Raw genomic sequence first — 23078 nt, forward strand, 5'->3', positions numbered from 1 at the left:
TTTATTTTCATCTGGTGATCTGGCCAGTAAGTCTGTTGTTTTTCAACAAGCTGTCCTACAGCTTTAGCAGTTAAAGCGGGACTGTACTGCGGAAAAAATATTAAAAGCCAGCAGCTACAAATACTACAGCTGCTGACTTTTAATAAATGGACACTCACCTGTCCCGGGTTCCAGCGATGCCGGCAGCTGAGGCCGATCGATCGCTCGGCTCTCGGCTGCTGCCGCCACCATTCTAGGTGAGGGAATCAGGAAGTGAAGCGAATCGGCTTCACTTCCCGGTTCCCTACTGTGCATGCGCGAGTCGCGCAGCGCAATAGGAATTGTCCGCGCTGTCTCTGAGACCCGTGTGTGTCCCAGCAGATAGCGCGGCAGGACAGGAAATGACATAGACTCCCACGGGAGTCTATGCCCGGAAGTGGGTGTAAATACCTGTCTTTGACAGGTATCTGCACCTCCCTCCCCCCTGAAAGGTGCCAATTGTGACACCGGAGGGGGGGAGGGTTCCGATCAGCGGAAGTTCCAATTTAGGGTGGAACCCCGCTTTAAATTGTTTGCTTCAACCCTCTAACAGAGTCAGGGGTGCTTACAATTGTCAGCTTTTATTTATTTATGTAAAACCTTTATCCCAAAAATAAAAAAAATGTTTGCTGTAACTACTTATAAAGTGTTAGCTGGAGTTCAGTTTTAATTTGTTTAGTGCATCTAAATCTGCTCATGTATCTATCACTTCCCTCCCCAAAGAGTGATAATTCTGCTGTCCAAAGGTACCCCCTTTGCTCCTTCATCCAGAGTGGAGGCCCTCTAATACAGGAGGCTTTATTGGCCAGATCACTAGGTGAAAACTGATGGGAAAAAGCCTAAAAAGAGAATGAATGCAGCCACCACATCGAATGATTGGTAAGCTGTAATATATTACATTTCTGGTTTGGGTTTATTACTTTGTTTTTTTTATGTATCCCATCCCCCTTCACTTCCTGTCCTATAGGCACAGCTGACCGCCAAAGAAAATCTCTCCAAGGTAAAGGAAATAGCCAGATAGTTGTAAGAAGAACACTTATCCCCATGGGAAATTTTCCTCTTTCTCCCTGCTTTGGGGAAAATGTTATATTTTAGACTTTCTCAGTCTCCCTTCTGGTTAATAATGGCCACCGGGACACTTAGGTCCCTTTCACACTGGGGCGGGAGTGGCGTTGTCGGTAAAACTGCACTATCTTTAGCGCCGCTTTACCGTAGTTTTAGCGGCGGTATTCGGCAGCTAGGGGGGTTTTACCCCCCCAGCTAGCGGCCGTGAAAGGGTTAAAACAACTGCAAAGGGCTGCTGCAGCAGCACTTTGCTGGCGGTATAGCAGCGCTGCCCCATTGATTTCAATGAGCAGGAGCGGTGTACACACAGTTCCTTCACCGCTCCAAAGATGCTGCTAGCAGGACTTTTTTTTAGACCCCTTTCACACTGGGTCGTTTTGCATGCGCTATTGCGCAAAAAATAGCGCCTGCAAACCGGCCTGAAACAGCCACTGCTGTCTCTCCAATGTGAGACCCCCGAGGGCTTTCACACTGGAGCGGTGCACTAGCAGGACGGTAAAAAAAAGTCCTGCTAGCAGCATCTTTGGAGCAGTGAAGGAGCGATGTGTTCACCGCTGAAATCAAATTGAAATCAATGGGGCGGCGCGGCTATAGCGCCGGCAAAGCGCTGCTGCAGCAACGCTTTGCGGTGGTTTTAACCCTTTCCGCGGCCGAATACCGTAACTAAAACAATGGTAAAGCGGCGCTAAAGATAGCGCCGTTTTACCGCCGACACCGCTCCCGCCCCAGGGTGAAAGGTCTCTTACTGTCCTGCTAGCGCACTGCTCCAATGTGAAAGTCCTCGCGGCTTTCACATTGGAGAGACAGCAGCGGCTGTTTCAGGTCGGTTTGCAGGCGCTATTTTTAGCACAATAGCGCCTGCAAAAAGACCCAGTGTGAAAGGGATCTTAGAGACGGAGAATCTCTCCAGCCAGGCCAAAGTCAGCAACAAAAGGGTTTTACCCCACGTTGAAGTCTGAAATCCAGTTCCTTCATAGTGAGAAATGTATAAAGTTCTGTAAAAGAGAATCTTTATTTATTCTGGATAACCTAACACCCAAAGTCTCAAAAGAGCAAGGTTTACATGAAACCTTATAGTATTCATTAAAGAACCAAGAATGTCGTTTTATTTTATAATGTCTGTACTGTTTGGTGTTAACCCTTTATTCATTGCTTTTGTTACTTTTAACCACTTCAGCTAAGGAAGGTTTACCCCCTCTAAGCCATATTTTGCGATACGGCACTGCGTTATTTTAACTGATAATTGCACAGTCGTGCAACGCTACACCCATATAAAATTGATGTCCTTTTTTCCCCCCACGAATTGAGATTTCTGTTGGTGGAATTCAATCACCTCTGTGGTTTTTATTTTTTGCGGTATAAACGAAAAAATAGACTGAAAAAAAACAACCCAAGTTGGGGAAAGGTGAGATCTCTGGCTCCCTCCAGACTTACTCTCATGCAGTGTTCCTGGAAGGGGAGGGGCAATTTAACCACTTGCCGACCAGCGGCGTACCTCTACATCGATGGACTTTAAATGGTTATACTGGGATGGCAGTAAGGTTTTAGAGCCAACGTTCAGCTCTCTTGTAAAAGCAATCCTAGTGGCTAACTAGCTGCTGAATTGCTTTTACAAGCAGCAGGAGGGTATGTTCCCACCCCATGCTGACACTTTCCCTGGCTTTACCAGGATCTTCTGTCCCACTGGGACTCCCAATCGACCAGCCAACACTTCCGATGGCTAATTATAGAGCCCAACAAAGATTTAATAACCTGGCAGCATTGACCTTAAATCACTTCCAGTTTAACTGGATGTAAATTTTGCAATTTTTAGAAATGAAAAGCACTTGCTGTGATCAAATGTTTTTAAGGGCCGATGAGGGATCTGGGGTCTTATAGACCCCAGATCTCCCCATGAAGAGTACTCATCTGGGTAGATCTGTGGTAGACCCATGGCATGAGAGGCTACGGAGTCCTCACATATGATGGCCCCGATCCTCACGAAAGCCCATTGACCCTCTGGCTGGACATGCTGGATACCAGCTTACGGTGAAGAGTGTAGCCAGAAAACCCCCTGCCTGTAAGACAGCATTGACTGGCCTGGTGTGAGGAAGCTGAGTCGGGATCTCTGACAGCAGTGCTGGTTGAGAAGAGGAGAGAGAGCAGAGTGGAACAGTGACCGGAGATGATGAAGCTTGGGCCAGCTGATGAGGTGGTGGAAGTGTAGTAGAAGGAGAGAGAGTGAGAGCTGAAGGATCAGAGAACACTGTAATATCTGAGCCTGCCTGTCTGCATACCTGCCTGTCAGTGAACGTGAGAGATTCGGGAGAGAGCGGTAAGTGTGGGGACAGACATGGAGCTGGAGCAGAGAGGGGGGCTATCTCTGAGTCCCGTATGTGAAAGACAGTATGCTCACACAGCTTTGCTCCCCTGAATCTTATCTGCTGGTGCCACTGCTTTTTGTTTGCCCTCCATTCCCTCTCTTTGCTTTTCCCTTAAACTTTTTCTATTTTGCCTGAAGATATTGGAGGGGGGCGAGGAGAGGCAGGAGTAACCCACAGGCATCTGGCACGCTGGAAATAAAGAAATGAGCAGAGAAGGGGTGAGTGTTAACTTGCACCTAAAGTGATCAACTTTAACGATTCATTTATAATGAACTGCCTATATAACTGCTTAGAAGGTACATCAAAGCAAAAATCACAAACAAAAAATCACAAGTAAAAAAAACACTATGAGAGGTAGAACTATAAAGGGTAATGAGCCAAAAAAAACTAAATAAAGCGCAAATACAAGTACAATCAAGAAATATATGACAAAGGACGCAAGCCCTAAGAGCTCAGGACCAGAAAAACAACAAGTGAACAAAGACAAGAAAAAAGACCCTAGTGAGACCTCTGATCAACCCAGAAAGCATATAAGCACAGAAAGCAAACTGGAGACAAGTAAAATGGATGAACGGAGTGCTGGTGCCTAAGTACCAACAAAGCTGGAAATGACAGACATGTTCGCAAGATTGGAAAACTCTATTAAATCAGAAATGTCCACATTACGGGCTGATTTGGGACAGTTGCTGACACGAGTAGACGACACAGAAGAGAAAACTGATAAGCAAGCTCAAGAATTAATAAAATTAAAAGAACAAGCTAAAGAAATGCAATTAGATCAGAGGAAAAGGTTATATAAATTAGAAGATCAGGAAAATCAAAACAGAGGACAGAATTTGAGGATCCATGCATTGGCAGAAGAAAGTAGAAAGAAAAATAATGAATAAAATATTTAACCCTCTGTTGGACAAAGCGGTGGAGGACTGTCTCAAGATTGAGAGAGTCCACCGCATCAGAAGGCTTCAAAATATGGCAGCTGATCTACCCCGAGATGTTGTGCGATTTCAACTATATGAAGAAAAAGCACAAATCTAGGGGAAATGAGAGGAAGACCACCACTAAAATATGAAGGGGTGGACCTTCAAGTTTGCCTGCCTAATAGGCCAGAATGAAGAAAAATAGGATTTTTAAAACAGCTTACCTGTAAAATCCTTTTCTTGGAGTACATCATAGGACACAGAGCTTCAAGTATTTACTTATTGGGTTATGGGCCTACCTTCAGGTGTTGACACTGGTATAACCAATACAGGAAGTTGACTCCCTTATATAACCCCTCCTCCTTCCAGGAGCACTCAGTTTTTGTAGCCAAGCAATATAAGAAATATACTCTCACAACATAAAACAGAGGGGCGGGAGCTCTGTGTTCTATGATGTACTCCAAGAAAAGGATTTTACAGGTAAGCTGTTTTAAAAATTCTATTTTCTTTATCGTACATCATAGGACATAGAGCCTCAAGTATTTACTTAGTGGGATGTCCCATAGCAATGCTACTTGAGGGGAGGGAGACACAACCTGTAGGGCAACCCCAGACCTGACCTGAGGACTTCATACTGCTGCCTGCAGCACACTGCGCCCGCAAAGGCGATATCCTCATTCCATCTTACATCCACTTGATAACATTTTGCAAATGTATGTACTGAAGACCAAGTCGTGGCCTTGCAGATCTGAAACATGGAGGCGTGGTGACGCACTGCCCAAGAAGCACCAACCGCTCTGGTAGAGTGCGCCTTAACTTTTTTTGGGGGAATCTTTCCCTTTAAATCATAAGTTTCATTTCTAACTTGCCAAATCCACTTAGCAACAGTGGATTTTGACTCTGCCTGCCTTTTTTTTAGGACCCTCTGGCAAAATCAATAAGACATCAGTCTTACGAATCTGAGCAGTTTTCTCTAAATAGATCACTCTCTCATTCACTGCTCTCACTACATCAGGACAATGTAGTGACTTTTCTTCCCTGGAATATGGTCTTGGGGAAAACGATAGCAGGACAATATCTTCATTCAGATGAAGCCTGAAACCATTTTTGGCAAAAAGGCTGGATGAGGGTGCAACACCACTCTGTCCTCAGGAATAACCAAATATGGCTCTTTACAAGAAAGAGCAGCCAATTCTGACACCCTCCTTGCTGAGGATATAGCAACCAAAAATACCAGCTTCCTTGTCAAACGGACTAAAGGAATATGCTGTAACGGTTCGAATGGCTGTTTTTGTAACACCGACAAAACTAAATTTAAGTCCCAAGGGCTTAAGGGTGATTTAACTGGCGGATTAATCCGCAGCACTCCTTGAAACCCTGGACTAAAGAATGCATAGCAAGCGGTCTTTGAAATAAAAATTGATAAGGCTGAGACTTGGCCCTTAATAGTACCTCAGGGCCAACTTGATCTCTACGCTTAATTGTAGAAAGGCAAGAATTCTGCCTATGATATATGTCCGAGGATACCAACCCTTGGATTCACACCAGGAAACAAAAGCTTTCCAGACTCTATAATATATAGCTCTAGAAGCTGGCTTCCTAGCATTAATAAAAGTAGAGATAACTGACCTGGAAAGCCCACGTTTCTTCAGAATGTCGGGCTCATTAGCCAGGCTGTTAAATTTAGCTTCCGTAAAGCAGGATGGAATATCGGCCCCTGTGATAGCAGGTCTGGCCTTAGTGGGAGGAGCCATGGACCCTCCACTGCCATCTTTATGATTTCTGCATACCATGACCTTCTGGGCCATGCTGGTGCTACCAGTATTACCGACTTTCTTTCCAGCTTGATCCTGCAAAGAAGCCGAGGCAGCAACTGAATCGGGGGAAATGCATAGATCAGTGAGAATTGATCCCATGGGGTCACCAATGCATCTGTTGCGAGTGGGTCCCTTGTCCTGGACACAAAGTTGACTACCTTTGCTTTGATTTAGGACGCTTAAAAGGTCTACGTCCGCAGTCCCCTGTCTTTGGCAAATAGCCCGAAAATTTTTTAGTATGAAGAGATTCAGGAATAACTGTTGGCAGCTTAGGTAGTCCGCCTGCCACTTCTCTACACCCGGAATGAAACTGCCGATAGGCATGACACATTCTCTTCTGCCCAAGTTAGAATCTGGTTCCCCTCTCTCTGAGCTGAGAGACTTTTGGTGCCCCCTTGGCGATTGATATAGGCCACAGCCGTGGCATTGCCGGATTGAATCCTGACAGGACAATTCTTTAACCTGGAGGTCCAGGTTCTTGATCACTGTCCCTGGACAGTCATCTTCTCTAGTACTGCCCCTCAGCCTGAAAGGCTGGCATCTGTCGTTACTACCTTCCAGATAATTGGTCTGAAGGACCTACCCTTCAGCAAGTTCCGAGCTATTAACCACCAATTGAGACTTTGGGACACTCTTGGGGACAGCTGCATTGGCAAACCCAAAGCTTGAATCTTTTTGTTATAAGCAGACAGGATACTCAAATGGAATTAGGCATAGGGAACTGCTTCAATTAAAGCTACCAACCCTTCATAACAACCTCCTACAAAGGCAAATTGAAGGATTTCTCTTCGACCTGATCATCCTCACCAGCTCTTGTTTGGAGCTGATCAACCTTTTCTGGGCTGTGTCTATGATCAGGCCCAGATACTCCAGCCTCTTTAGTGGCTTTAAGGAAAATTTCTTTAGGTTGAGAATCCAACCCAGATTCTCCAGGTAACTGCTTGTAATGGCTACACCTTGCTTCAAGTGAGCCACTGACTGGTCTATTAACAATAGATCATCAAAAGTAAGCCAAGACAGTTATGCCCTGTGCCCTTAACCTGGCTAGAGGTGGGGCTAGTACTTTTGTGAATACCTGGGGTGCTGTAGCAAGCCCGAAGGGCAAGGTTACAAACTGAAAGTGCTTTTGTTCTACTTTGAACCACAGAAACCTCTGGTGAGGAGGAAATATAGGGACGTGCAGATATACATCTCTGATGTCGATGGATGCCAGAAGTTCTCCTCCTTATAGGATGGAAACGACTGACCTGATTGACTCCAATGTGAAAGGAGTGGATCTTCAGGAACTGATTTACATTCCGTAGATCTAGAATTCATCTGACATCTCCATTTGGCTTTGGTACCGTAAACAGGTTTGAGTAAAAACCCCAAACCTTGCTTTTGTGCAGGAATCTGTATGATCACCTCTGAGCCAATAATCGGTCTAATGCTTGCAACAGGGATTGCCTTTTGCTAAACTTCTGAGTACCTCAGAAGTCTTCCCCGCACCTTGGTGAGGGGAGATGTCTCTTCATGACAAGGCCTTGGTATTCTGCTTTGCAGACTTGCGGCCCCAGGTCTTCCTTTGTGCCTGGGTTTGACCCTATGGTCTTCCACTATAGTCTGACGGTGGAAACCGTCACCCCTGCCTAGAGGTGGATGCACATGGCACGGGAGAAAAAATGCGTTTAAACGTAGGACGTTTATATTTTCTTTTGACTGTTCAAAAGAGTACTCTTCCTGCTAGAATTTGTTTGGATATATTTATCCAAACTATCGCCAAATAGTCGTTCTCCTTTAAAGGGAAGACTATTTAGAAGGTTCTTGCAAGGTGCTTCAGCTGACCAACCCTTTAACCAAAGGGTCCTTCGCATATATATTAGTACAAGCGCAGGGAGCGATGCCTGATGAATAGAATCCTTCGTAGCGTCAATGGCAAAGCATAATGCCCCTGGTAGATCGGCCAACTCCCGGGCCTGTTGTGTAGGGAGCTAGGTGGTGCATCTCTTGTGGCGGGAGGGCGTAATATGACATCCTCCCGTTTAAACAGGGAATGTGCGCGATCGTGCACGTGCATCCCTGTTCCTTTGGTGGCGGTGTGTCACGGAGACACCGCTCACCACTGAGGGGGGTGAACAGCCATTGGGTATGGCTGTTTACCACGTGATCGGCCGTGATGAAGTCACGACCGATCACAGATGGTTACACCGCCACTGTGCACGGCACGTGCGCGCGATTGCGAGCATGCTGCGTGTGCACGTCAGTGGCGGCGTGTTCCCGGGAACACTGCTCATCACAGACGCTGGTAAACAGCCATTGGCTGGCTGTTTACCCACGTGATCGGCTGTGATCATTTCACAGCCAATCACTAAATGTAAACAAACCGCGGTAACGAGATGTTACCGGGTTCTCCTCCTCACACACCAATCGTGTGTGAGGAGGAGATTGCGGTAACATCTCATTACCGCTTACAGTGTACACCAACCACACTGATTGCCCCCCCAATAAAGAGGACCTGTCACCACCCATCATAGTACCTGTCACTCACAGTCCATCAGAGTACCTGAATACCTGTCACAGCCCATCAGAGTACCCAAGTACCTGTCACAGCCCATCAGAGTACCCGAGTACCTGACACAGCCCATCAGAGTACCCGAGTACCTATAACAGCCCATCAGAGTACCCGAGTACCTGTTACAGTCCAACCGAGTACCTGAGTACCTGTCACAGCCCATCCGAGTACCTGTCACAGCCCATCAGAGTACCCGAGTACCGGTCACAGCCCATCAGAGTACCCGAGTACCGGTCACAGCCCATCAGAGTACCCAAGTACCTGTCACAGTCCATCTGAGTACCCGAGTACCTGTCACAGTCCATCCGAGTACCCGAGTACCTGTCACAGTCCATATGAGTACCTGAGTACCTATCACCGCCCTTCAGAGTACCCAAATACCTGTCACCAGGCCATCAGAGAACCTGTCACCAGGCCATCAGAGTACCAGAGTACCTGTCACCAGGGCATCAGAGTACCAGAGTACCTGTCACCAGGTCATCAGAGTACCCGAGTACCTGTCACCAGCCCATCAGAGCACTCAAGTACTTGTCACCAGGCCATCAGAGTGCTCAAGTACCTGTCACCAGCCCATCAGAGTACCAGAATACCTATCTGCAGCCCATCGGAGTACTCGAGTACCTATTTGCAGCCCATGGCTCATAGAATATACGTTGGGGTGTTTGCTTTCTAATTTGGGGTCATTTTGTGGGTAATTTCACTGTCCTGGTGCTCCAGGACCTTCAAAAGTGTGATGGGTAGGAATGAAATGAGATGTGTCATTTATGCTCCTAGAACGCCTGAAGGTACTACTTCAATGTTCGGCCTCTCTATGTGACCAGGCTGTGTAAAAGTCCTACACATGTGGTATCGACATACTTGCGAGGAGTAGCAGAATGTGTTTTGGGGTGTAATTTTTGCTATATACATGCTATGTGTTAGAAATATCTTATAAATTGACAACTTTGTGTTTTCATTTTCTTCCACATTTTCCAAAAACTTCTGGAAAAAAATGAACTGTTCAAAAGACTCATTATGCCTCGCAGATTATACGTTGGGGTGTTTGCTTTCCAAAATGGGGTCATTTTATGGGCAATTCCATTGTCCTGGTACTCCAGGGCCTTCAAAAGGTGTAATAGGTGGCTGTGAAATGAGATGTGTCATTTTTGCTCGTAGCACGTCTGAAAGTGCCACTTCAATGTTGGTGCTCTGTATGTGGCCATGCTGTGTAAAAGTCTCACACATGTGGTATCGCCATACTCGGGAAGAGTAGCAGAATGTATTTTGGGGTGTAATTTGTTGTATGCATATACTGTGTGTGAAGTATAACCTGATAATATGACAATTTTGTAAAAAAAAAAATCTTCATTTTGCAAAGTATTCACCATGCTACTTACTTAATACCTTGGAATGTCTACTTTCTAAAAAGGGGTCATTTGGGGGGTATTTGTACTTTCTTGACTTGTTAGTGTCTTAAGAAATAAGATACACCTGATGTACTGAAGGCCTGATCAGATGTGATCAATTTTCAGTGATTGGCACCATAGTTTGTAGACTCTATAACTTTCACAAAGACCAAATAATATACACTAATGTGGGTTGTTTTTACCAAAGATATGTAGCAGTATAAATTTTGGCCAAAATTTATGAAGAAAAATTACTAATTAGCTAAATTTTATGACAGCAACCAGGGTAATACCTCATCTTGTTCCCACAATCCCCTTGGACCCTCCACTACTTGTAAAGAATTTAAGGTGGGGAGGGAGATCTAGGATGCTTCCTATCCACCTGGATGGAGGATGAGATTAAAGTTCCTTCTAAATCTTGCAGGACAGAGGAAAATGCATCTTCAGTCATGTATAAAGGGGCTAAAGTGTGTGAAGCACTTGTACCACCACTAGCTTCCAATGATTCACCCTGGCATGCCATATCTGATATCTCCGGCGAGGAAGACAGTATGGCGGCATGATATATATATATTTTTTTTGCTTTGACAACAGTTTTACCAACAAAAACAATGTCACCATAAGATCAGTTTTAAAGCTGATAATAATAGTGTTTGCTGTACTGGAAATGCCTGCTTTACACTCCTTACGTGCCCAACGTTACTGTGTCTCCATAGTGTGATGTGGCTGTAGGCTGTAACAGACTCTTTCAGTTTAGCTTGTGCATACTGAGAGCGTTTGTGTTACCAGCATCAGGTGAAAACCTGATTGGTGTCCTCAGCATCTTCCGCCCTTAGCGATGTGTGCTTTCAGACTGTGAAGCTGTGTGGACATCCTTACATCCTACACACGGTACCGCCCGACTGTAGAAACATGCCCCTTAGCAAACCTGCCCCCTCCTCAGCATAACAGTCTGTGTGTGCGTGCGCGCTGTTTCTTATCTAAAAACACAGACACGAGAGGAGGAGGTGGCGTTGCCGAAGAGGGCCTGCAATGCCTCTGTATCTTTTCCCCACCAGAAAGTACTGCCTGAAACCAACAGGCTAGGGAATTAAAACCAGCAAGCTAATACATGAGGGCAAGTTTTATATATAAAAAACTGGAAATGGCCACCGCGCCTCCTGGAGGAGGAAGGGGGAGGGACAATCAGCAGTAAACTTCAATAGTTGAACTAGTGGCTTGTGGATAAAATCCCATGCCCGTCAGGGAGTCTCCCATTAGCTGCCAGAGTACTTCAACCTGTGCAATGCTGTTTCTATAACTGCTGTATCCCCTTGATTCCTCTAGAAGAGGCCGTTTGTTCACTGAGAACCCCCCTCTGGCTGCTGGGACCACACATGGGCTGTTTATAGCCAGACATAGAGCTGCTGAAGCATCGCATTAAGGTATGGGTAACTTACTCCCTCTAGGGGAGACATTTTAAAGTCATACAGTTTTAAATATATGGAAGGAAAGCATAGGCACCTTTTACAGTTCCTAGACTCTTCCCTTACCTTTTCCTCGCTGCAGGATACTGCCGATTCACAGACAGATCCAAATTTCACCCATCATGGCGGGTAGCGTAGTAAAACCTTCAAAGAACGCTTTCCTTTTTTTTTTTTTTTTTAAAGGGGTTCCACTCCTTTGGGCCTTGTATAGCACCCTTCAGGACAAATTTAGGTAATGTAGCAAGACCAAAAAGAGTCCTGGTTCCTAGGGTCCAGGTCTCAAAGAGAAGCGTTACAGGCAAAACCTCATTCTTCAATGCGAGGCCCAGGTACCATCCTATGGCAGCAGTGGCGTGGGTGGATCCGGTTGTGGAGGTTTTTTTAAATCCAGCATGGATCCCTCCTGGAGCTCCACAGAGCATATCTTCACTCGTGACCAACACCTTTGACACTGGCGAAAAAGCTGAGTGCTCCTGGAAGGAGGAGGGGTTATATAGGGGAGTCAACTTCCTGTATTGGTTATACCAGTGTCAACTCTTGAAAGTAGGCCATAACCCACTAAGTAAATACTTGAGGCTCTGTTTCCTATGATGTATGATAAAGAAAGGGGGAGGGAAGGAGAGGATACCGGAGATCCCTACCTAAGTGAGTTACATCATTCGAAATATCTTTCTTCCAGATAGGTTAAGAAGAAAGTGTGGTGATCAAAGATGACATTAATAAAATGTATATCATACAATGTTTGGGGGCTTAATACGCCAGCAAAAAGGCACAAAATCTTAAAGGAGGTTAAACAGTACAATGCTGGGGTAGTGTTTCTTCAGAAGACGCATATTTCCTATGAGGTCAATGTAAAGCTGTTCTTGAGAGATTATCCAACGTGGTTTTATGGGGTTCTACAACAAGAAGTGCAAAGGGGGTAGCCATTGGGGTGGCAAGAGGAGTATGGTTCATATTGGAGGAAAAGATGACAAACCCTGAAGGTCGATACCGCTTTCTTAAAGGGAAACTATATGAAATGGAATGTACCCTGGCAAACATCTATTGCCCCAATAAGAACCCAGCAAATTACTTGAGGCAGGTCATAGGCAAGTTAATGGACTTTAAAAAGGGGAGTGTGATTATGACAGGAGATCTAAATTTGTGCTTGGAACCAAGAATTGACAGTAAGTCACAGGCACAGGGGACTGGGAATGTACAGTTGAAAATAATAAAAAAAAACAACTGTATCAGTGTCAACTGATGGATGTATGGAGGGTGCAACATACTCAAGGATCGATTATATTTTGGTTGAACATAGGTTATGGGTGACTAAAACAAATATTGAAATAACAACCTTGTCAGACCATTCCCCGGTGAGTATGGAAATTAAGATACCAGGTGTTCAAAGACAATTCAATTCATGGAGATTAAATTAAGAACTAATACAGGGTATAAAAGAGGAAGAAAAAATAAAAGAGGAAATAGAACAATATTTCAAAATAAATTATACAAACGGAGGCCAACAACTAGAACAGGGGCATAAAAGAAGGGAGAAGGGGAGTGGCTCCAGGCACTAGTAATAAAAAGGAACAAACTAAAATACCTATTAGATCAGGAGATAAGAAGTGACTTCAATAGAATTGCAAAAGAAAGATATTTATGGGGGGCCTAAAAGGAGGAAACATCTGGCAAGAATATTGAAGAAGATTTTTTTTTAAACTAAATAGAAAAAATACAGAATAGTATGGGGGAGACAGTATACTCAACAACAGAAATAGCGAAAGTGTTCCATAATTATTATGGGTCTCTATACTCAATAAAATAAAAGGGTCAACAAGAAACAGCAAGACTGGAAAAGATAAAAGAGTTCTTAAAAAGTGCCAGACTACCTCAAGTAACCGAGAACAAGCTAATTACATTAGAAAAACACATAACAGAAGAGGAGATTAACACAGCTTTAAAAGAATCACAATATTTTAATACAAAAAATGTAAAGAAAATTTGTTACCTAAATTGTGTCCATACATGAATGGACTGGGAACAAATTATGAGATTGAAAGAGAAGCCCTGTTGGCCTCAATTACAATCATCCCAAAAGAGAGAAAAGATAGTACCTTATGTTCAAGTTACAGACCGATATTATTGTTGAATGCTGACACAAAATTATTCACAAAAGTACTAGCTACTAGAATGAAAGATCTGATGACTGATTTTGGTACATGTGGACCAGGTGGGATTCATCCCCCGCAGAGACAATGGGGTGATGGGGTAACATTGCTCTTGCTTCAGAAAATTAGAAAGGAAAATACCCCAAGTCTACTCCTATCGATTGACGCAGAAAAGGCATTTAACAGGGTAGACTGGGGATTCATGATGAATACCCTGGAAACCATCGGGATGGGTCGCAGGATGGTCAAATGGATTAAAGTATCATGTAAGCATCCTACTGCGAAGGTGAAGGTCCACGGAACTTTATCTTCTACTTTTTGTTTAACGAAACAAGACAGAGGTGTCCCCTGTCAACCCTTTTATTTCTATTATAATTAGAAACCTTGCTGGCAACAACAAGGAACAACCCAGTTGTAGGAGGGATTACAATGCCCAATCTAATTAAGAGTCTGAAATATTACGGAGAATTATCAAATTTAAAAATAAATCTTTCCAAACCAGATCTTAAATATAAACGTAAATAAACAGGAAGAACAGCGTCTACAGCAAGAATTTCAATTCACATGGAAAACTAAATGAAAATATTTAGAAGTAAGATTAACATCATCCCCAGGGAAACTATACCAGGTAAATGACATCCCATTACTAAATTAAATAAAAACGTAAATAAGAAAAATAGCAACAAGGCCCCTTTCATGGATAGGATGAATAAATAGCCTTAAGATGGTAATAGTACCGAAAGTTATGTATAAATTCCAGATGTTACCTATTTCCCTACTTCAGACTTATTTTAAAACATTAAAAAACATAACAACCAAGTTCATTTGTCAGAATAGGAAATAGGAATAGGAAACAATAAGAGATATGGGATAGAAAGCTCAATAAAACAATATAAAGAATCTGTGATCCGGCATCTGATCAATGCAGCTAAGAGTCAGATACCAAGACATTGGCAAGAAAGGGAAGGCTCCACATAAAAGGATTGGTTCGGAAGGGTGAAGGAGACATATAACATGGACTATCTGAGATACCATGGAGAGGAGGGAATTGAGGAAATGATAAATAGATGGAAAGATTGGAAGTCGTTTAAGAAAACGATAAGGTATGTGGAGGTGGTAGGTGGATAAGGCAGAATAAACTGGGAGAAAGATTAGATGAGGGATAGATAGATGAGATGCCCAACAAGGGGCCGGACACCTGAATAGGTGGCAGCAGCGGTGACAATGGATTCATGCAATGCATGAATCTATTGGTGAGAGAGGGGGCGACGCTCCTGCTCCCTCTTTGGACGCACCGCCACTGAACACTACCCTCCCCCCAGACTGACAATGGTGCTTTCTGCTGTGCCTCCTGTGCTCGTTCATCCATAGTTGTGCCTCCCTAATATGGAGGGGGGGGGGGGGTGTTACTGGCTAGATCACCAGGTTAAAACAGAGGGGGAAAAGCCAAAGAAAAGAAAACGGATGCAGCCATCTTTTAATAAGTTTGACCTGGTTGCGGATTGGCTTGCGAGTCTGACATAGATGTTTAACCTTTCTTGTAAAGGAAAGTTGATGCCATTAGAACCAGGTCTTACTGAATTCTTCAAACCTATTTTGTTGAAAATCAGTAATGTGTTATGCAATACTGCGTATAGTGAGGTTATACTGCTGTGATAGATGGCGTTCCATTGATATGTAAAGCTACAGCAATCACACTACTCTAATGATCCCAGGGAAACCAATAAAGGGACGTTTGTTTTTATTTTTTAAAACTCATAGTGAAAAATGTCTTCATCATGAGTAGGGTTTGCAACTTTTAGCCCTTGTACACACGGTCGGACATTCCGACGGAAAATGTCAGATCGGACCGTGTTGTCGGATAATCCGACCGTGTGTGGGCTTCATCTGACTTTTTACATTGGAATGTCCGACCAACAAAGTTTGAGAGCTGGATATAAAATTTTTCCGACAACATGATTCGATCTGACTTTTTCCGATCGTTTGTAGAGAATTCCGATCGGACAAAGTGCCACGCATGCTCAGATCAAATTCCGATACCAAAGCTATTGGCTACTAGCCTGAACGTAGTCCCGTCGTAACTAAATTACGTCATCACGTTACGAACGATCGGATTTTCCGACAACTTTGTCCGACCGTGTGTATGCAACACCAGTTTCGGACAAAATCCGTCGGACAAAATCCGATGGATTTTGTTGTCGGAATGTCCGACCATGTGTACAAGGGCTTAAAGTCACCTCCCAGGATCAAGGTGACTTCAATAAATGGTTTTAATTTGAGTAGGATTGATTTGTGGAAAGAGTCTAGGGAGCTGCCAATGCGGCCTTTGATAAGGACATCATCCATTCTCATCTGAGTCTAATTCCCTGTACACACGACCGGTTTTCCCATTGGAATAAACTCTGAAGGTTGTTTCGACGGAATTCCGCTCAAGCTGTCTTGCATACACACAATCACACTAAAAGTCTGACCGTTAAGAATGCAGTGACATACAACAAGTACGACGGGATTAGAAGACGGAAGCCAATAGCTTCCGTTTCGTACTTGCTTCAGAGAATGCGTCATTTTATGTCCATTGGAACAGCATACAGACGAGCGGTTTTCCCAATAGGAATTGGTTCCATCGGAAATATTTAGAACATTTCTAGGTCCGTCATCATTTTCGACGTAAAAAGTCCGATGAGGCATACACACGATAGGAATATACAATGAAAAACTCCCATCTGACTTTTTTCTGTCGGACATTCCGCTCGTTTGTACGCGGCATAAGGACATCCAGGGGAGAGAGTTTGAAATCATTATTGGGACTCCTCTAGATTTTGATTCTAGATTGGCAGTAGACATGTGCATTAATTTTCGTCCGAATGCATTTTCGTCCGAATTTCAGCTATTTTCGTTTTAGTTTTGACAAACGATAACGAAAGCACAGAATCCGAAAAACGAAAGATCCGACATAAATAAATGCTTTATTTTCGTTTTAGTTGTTACAACAGTTCGATATAGAATAGGAGATTCGACATGACTCTGACAATAACAATGTGTCTATAGAACCTGTGGTCGAATGTGCCTAACCTTACCTCTATTAGTCCAAGATTATATAGAGAAAATATTCGACAGAGAAAAAAGATTTGACAGAGAGAAAAGATTCTGCAAGTTACTGTCCTAAAAAGTGTTTGGGGACCCGGGTCCTGCCCCACAGGACATGTATCAATGCAAAAAAAAGTTTTAAAAACTCGCTTTTTACGGGAGCAATGATTTTAATAATGATTAAAGTGAAACAATAAAAGTGTAATATTCCTTTAAATTTCATGGGGGGGGGGGGGGGGGGGGTGTCTATAGTATGCCTGTGAAGGGGAGCATGTTTCTGGTGCTTAGAACTGTCCATGCACAAAGTGTCATTTATGCAGGAAAAAAAGTCGTTTAAAATCACTCGCAGCTATTATGAATTGTCATCTCTGTAATACAGAGAACACTCATTGAAAGTCATTGATAAAAATAAATAAAAATAAATAAATAAAGTGTGGGAGTCCCCCAAATTCAATTACCAGGCCCTTCAGGTCTGGTATGGATATTAAGGGGAACCCTGTGTCAAATTTAAGAAACAATTTGACGTGGGGTTCCCCCTAAATATCCATACCAGACCCTTCATGTCTGGTATGGATATTAAGGGGAACACCGCGTCAAATTGAAAAAAAAATTGACGTGGGGGTCCCCCTAAAAATCCACATCTTTAGGGGGACCCCAACGGCAATTTTTTTTTAATTTGACGCGGAGTTCCCCTTAATATCCATACCAGACCTGAAGGGTCTGGTATGGATATTTAGGGGGAACCCCACGTCAATTTTTTTTTTTATTTGACGCAGGGTTCCCCTTAATATCCATACCAGACCTGAAGGGCCTGGTAATTGAATTTGGGGGACCCCCACGCTTTTAAAAAAAAAATATTTTTTTTTATCAATGACTTTCAATGAGTGTTCTCTGTATTACGGAGCCGACAATTCATAATAGCTGCGAGTGATTTTAACCACTTGAGATCCGCGCTATAGCCAAATGACGGCTACAGCGCGGATCTCCTTTTCCGGGACGACGTCAATAGACGTCGTCCCGTGTACGAGCGGCCTGCGCGCCCCCTGAGGGGCTCTGTGATCGGCGAGCTGACAGCGCGAGGAGAAAAAAAAAAGCCGATCACCGGCGGCCGTGATCGGGACATCAGTCCCGATCACGGGCAGCCCTGCTAGCGCCCACCTGCCCCCTGCCAGTGCCCACCTGCCCCCTGCAGTGCCACACTTATTAAAAGTAAGTGCCCCCGTCAGTGCCACCCAGCAGTGCCCATAGTGCCACCCAGCAGTGCCCACAGTGCCACCCAGCAGTGCCACCCACAGTGCCACCCACAGTGCCACCCACAGTGCCCACAATCTGCCTCAAAGGTGCTGCACCCCAGTGCCACATATCCGTGCTCATCAGTGTCATCTACCAGTGCCCAGCAGTGCCGCCCATCAGTGCCCAGCAGTGCCACCTATCAGAGCCACCTATCAGTGCCACCTATCAGTGCCCATCAGTCCCATCTATCAGTGCCCATCCGTGCCACCTTATCTGTGCCCATCTTTGCCCATCAGTGCCGCCTTATCTGTGCCTATTAGTGCCGCCTTAACTATGCCTATCAGGGCCCACCAGTGCAGCCTATCAGTGCCCACCAATGCAGCCTATCAGTGCCCACCAGTGCAGTCTATCAGTGCCGCCTAATCAGCGCACTTCAATGAAGGAGAAAAATTACCCGTTTGCAAAATTTTATAACAAACTATTAAAACATGATTTTTTTTGCATCTTTTTTTGTTTGTTTAGCAAAAAATAAAACTCCGAGCTGTAACTAAATACCACCAAAAGAAAGCTCTATTTGTGGGAAAAAAATGATAAAAATTTCATTTGGGTACAGTGTTGTATGACCGCGCAATTGTCATTCAAAGTGCATCAGCGCTGAAAGCTGAAAATTGGTCTGGGACTGAGGGGGGTTTAAGTGCCCAGTAAGCAAGTGGTTAAAGGACTTTTTTTCCTGCATAAATGACACTTTGTGCAGGGACAGTTCTAAGCACCAGAAACATGCGCCCCTTCACAGGCATACTATAGACACCCCCCCTGTACGAAATTTAAAGGAATATTACACTTTTATTGTTTCACTTTAATCACTATTAAAATCATTGCTCCCGAAAAAACGTCAGTTTTTAAAACTTTTTTTTGCATTGATACATGTCCCCTGGGGCAGGACCCGGGTCCCCAAACACTTTTTAGGACAGTAACTTGCATATTAGCCTTTAAAATTAGTGCTTTAGATTTTGAACGTTGGAGTCCCATAGACTTTAATAGGGTTCTAAAGTTCACACGAAGTATGCTATATACTAGCTCCGTCGAATCTTCTTTATACATTCGACAGACACCATAAGCCTTCAAAGACAGATTCGACTGTAATTCATGTGGATTTTCGGACGAATGCAATTTTTGAACAAAAAACAAAATAAATAAAAACGAATTTCGGGAGTAACTAAATAAATAAATTTTTTGGACGAAAACGAAATTCCAAAACAAAATATTTTACTCTGCACATGTCTAATTGGCAGAATTATCAGAAATTAGATAATATCTATTACACAGTAAAGGCAATTTGTCTTTCCCAAAATGTGTTACTTGTATAAAGGTGGGCTTTCTGGTTCTAGATCAGAGAGAAGAATATTTATTTTTTCAGAGGTGTTTAACCGCTTTAATACAGGGCACTTCCCCCCTTTCTTGCCCAGACCAATTTTTAGCTTTCAGCGCTGTTGCATTTTGAATGACAATTGCACGGTCATGCAACACTGTACCCAAACTACATTTTTATTATTTTTTTCCCCCACAAATAGAGCTTTCTTTTGGTGGTATTTGATCACCAATGGTGTTGTTTTTTGCGCTACAAATAAAAAAAATGTTTTTTGAAAAAAAAAAGGTTTTCTTTTTTTCTGTTACAAAACTTTGTAAATAAGTAATTTTTAAACTTCACTGATGGGCACTGATGATGAGGCACTTATATATACCACTGATGGGCACTCACTGATCAGGAGGCACTGGCAGGCATCACTGATGGGCACTGAGTGCCATCCCTATTGGGCATTAATTGGCATCCCTGGTGGTCCTGGGTGGGCATCCTAGGGGGAGCTGCACTGATAATCAGCGCAGACCCTCCCCCTGTCAGGAGAGCAGCTGATTCGCTCTCATCAACTTGCGCCTGTCAGGCCGAGTGGAGGAAAGGCTGATAAACGGCTCCTCCAATTTAAACTGTAAAAACAAAAAAGGTTGCCCTGTTGTGACCATAAAAAACCCCAGTGAATGAGTATTAATCTCATACATAAGCTTCAGGATAAATGAAATTTTTTTTTTTTTTTAAATATTATATATCATTGGTGATCACTGTATGCCTATGGTGTTTGTTTTTTTTTTTAATGATGAATATCCAGCGGGTTTTACCTATGGCCATCTTATTTGTTTTCCTTTGAGCCATATTTGCATCAGCATTTTTTGTAATGCAATCAGTCGCTAATGGAGGATTCGAGTGGCCATAGTCCTGACCAGGGGACCCCCCCCACAGACGTGACAACCAGATCATTTCCGAATATCCAACTGAAGAAAAGGCCCTGGCTGGGTAATAGTTATCTGGCAGCTGGTAAGTGCACATTTCTTCTGGTGGTGGGATCTATCAAGCAAAGTCACTTTGATTGTGGATTTCATCATATGTTGGTCTGTCACTAAATATTGTACAGTTTTGGACACTTTCTGATCACTTTTTGTATATTTTTAGGTCACATTTTTTGGACACTAATACAGTAATATTGATCACCAATGATATATAATATTTTTCAAAAAAATAATTTTCATTTATTGTGAAATTTATGTATGAGATTAATACTCATTCACCGAGGTTTTTTAAGGTCACAAGAGCACATCCTTTTTTGTTTTTATTGTATTTTGTGTGTATCCCACTTTGTGTTGCAGCTAGTTTAGTTTATTGACCAGCGCAGTTTTTTTCTTTTGCTATTTAAACTGTGATCAGCTGTGATTGGACAGACTGACACACCACACCACCGATCGCCGCACTGTGCGCCCCCCACGGCTTATCCTGCCGGATGTCATATGATGCCCAGTCAGGATAACTGACCCACCTCCCAACCATCATTCTGCATACGGCAGGCGGGAAGTAGTTAAATTGTTTGTAGCCCTAAAAAAATAAATAAATAAAATAAATAGATCCTGTTCCTTTAAAGCATGTTATACAGCACAGTGCTTGTGCTGTGTAATTTGGCCTCCTGTATCACCTTACATACCTGGCTGATCCTGCCTGATTCTGCCCTCCCCCCTGTAAACTGACCACGTTTATTAGGAGAGAGCCGGCCGGTTATGTGAGTGCCAAGCGGCGCTCGGAAATACAGTATAGAATGGCTTATTTTTACAAAACCACATACACTGGGCACATCAGTTAATGTAATAGAGGGGATTGTAGAAATGACACTTTGTGGCTTAACAGCCACTTTAAGCCTTTACCATTCAGAGATAGGATATAGATGGAAGATTGGGACATGTTGGTAGCTATGATATGATTATTTAGAAGGGGTCAGAGGAGGAGAAGAGTGGTTGTGAAGGATGGAAGAAGATAAGGCTCAGGCGTGAGGGCGGTAAAAAAAAATGTAAGGAAAGGATAAGGCAGGGAATATAAGAAAAAGATATTAGGGTGCTAACAAGAAGGTGTTACCTTACGTGACAGCCCAGTGCATCTAAATAGAAGTTCCACAGGAATGTGGTCATTGTGGGGGAGGTAGAGGTGGTCCAGCATGTCCAGGCTCCATCTCAATGATTAAGTTAGAATTATTGATGCAGAATTTTCATGGTTAGTTATAGGAGGAGAATTCTTTGGACAGGGTATGGGGTATTGCCTGTTCAAGTTGAAATTTAGGCATTAAAATGGGGCGAAAAACATGTGCGCTTCCGGTCACATCGTTTGGTCCAAACTTTTGGTTTCCAGAGATCCAGGGGGTGGAACGCACGCCAATTCAAGCAGCGGAAGCGGCACGGCTAGGCTCCAACTCACCCGGTCTGATACGTTCGTTCCCTCTAGTGCCGAGGCATTGGCACTTTTAAAGTAAGAGGCCATTTGGCTATTTTTGTTTTTTATGTTATTTTAAATAAAACGATATTATGCCATGGTCTGGTTCACTCTATATTTTTTCTTGAAACAAAGGGGTCAAGGTGAGTCGTGAGTAGGCTACTTACCATAATTCACTGGGTGACGTGTTTGTGCATTTCTCCTAAGCGGTGACGGGGCATACAGGATTCATCCCTACTTCAGCTTCACCACTTCTCCTTTTTTTATGTACATGGACATTTTCTATAAGTTCACTGAGTTGATTTTGTATTCAATTTATATTGCAGCATGTATTGACTAATAAGATACCTGCAGTACTGTTAAGCACTAAAGCACTTTATTGCTATTATTTAAGGTTTATTAAGCACTAGAGCACTTTATTGTTGTTATTTAACATTTACTATATTCAGCACCCCCTTATCACTTACAACCCACATTGATATGTTCAGTATCTATTTACTCAATAAAAGTTCATCTTTTAACCGGTATTCCCGAGTCTGGCTCGGGGTGAAAATTTTGTACCATTAGCAGTAACCTCGAGCCAGACTTGGGACCGCATCGCTGAATCCAGGGAGAGGTTACTTACCTTGTCCCCTGGATCCAGAGATGTCCTCCCACTGTACGAGCGAGCCGTCCTCCGCTCGATCTATCACAGGGCCAAGCTCCGTTCCCTGCGAGCATTGCGACGCACGGGGACGGAGAACGGCGCCAAATTCAAAAAGTGAAACACACACATTACATACAGTATAATGTAATCTTACAGATTACATTACTGTATATAATTATTTCACATCCCTTTTGTCCCTAGTGGTCTGCCCAGTGTCCTGCATGCAGTTTTATAATATAAAAACTATTCTTTATACCTGGAAACTGGAGATTGTCCATAGCAACCAAAACTGTCCCTTTACATCAAAAATGGTTTTAGACCAGCTAGAAAACAGTGATAATAAATTGGAATCACTTGCAGAATTGAGCGATAGCGATTTGTGGGGAGATCCATCATCAAATACTGCAAAGTAATGACAGTGACAATTTTGCAACTGAGCAAATTTCAGTGTTTTTGATTTGATTACATTATTGAATATTTTTTATTATTGTTATATTATTATTTGGTATAATTATTTTTAGTTATTTATTATATTATAATTTATGATTTCATTTTTAAAATTTTATCATACCCGGGAT

Source organism: Lithobates pipiens, unplaced genomic scaffold, assembly GCF_037356315.1.
Source record: "Lithobates pipiens isolate NorthernLeopardFrog02 unplaced genomic scaffold, aLitPip1_a1.2 Scaffold_22, whole genome shotgun sequence".
Taxonomy (NCBI): domain Eukaryota; kingdom Metazoa; phylum Chordata; class Amphibia; order Anura; family Ranidae; genus Lithobates; species Lithobates pipiens.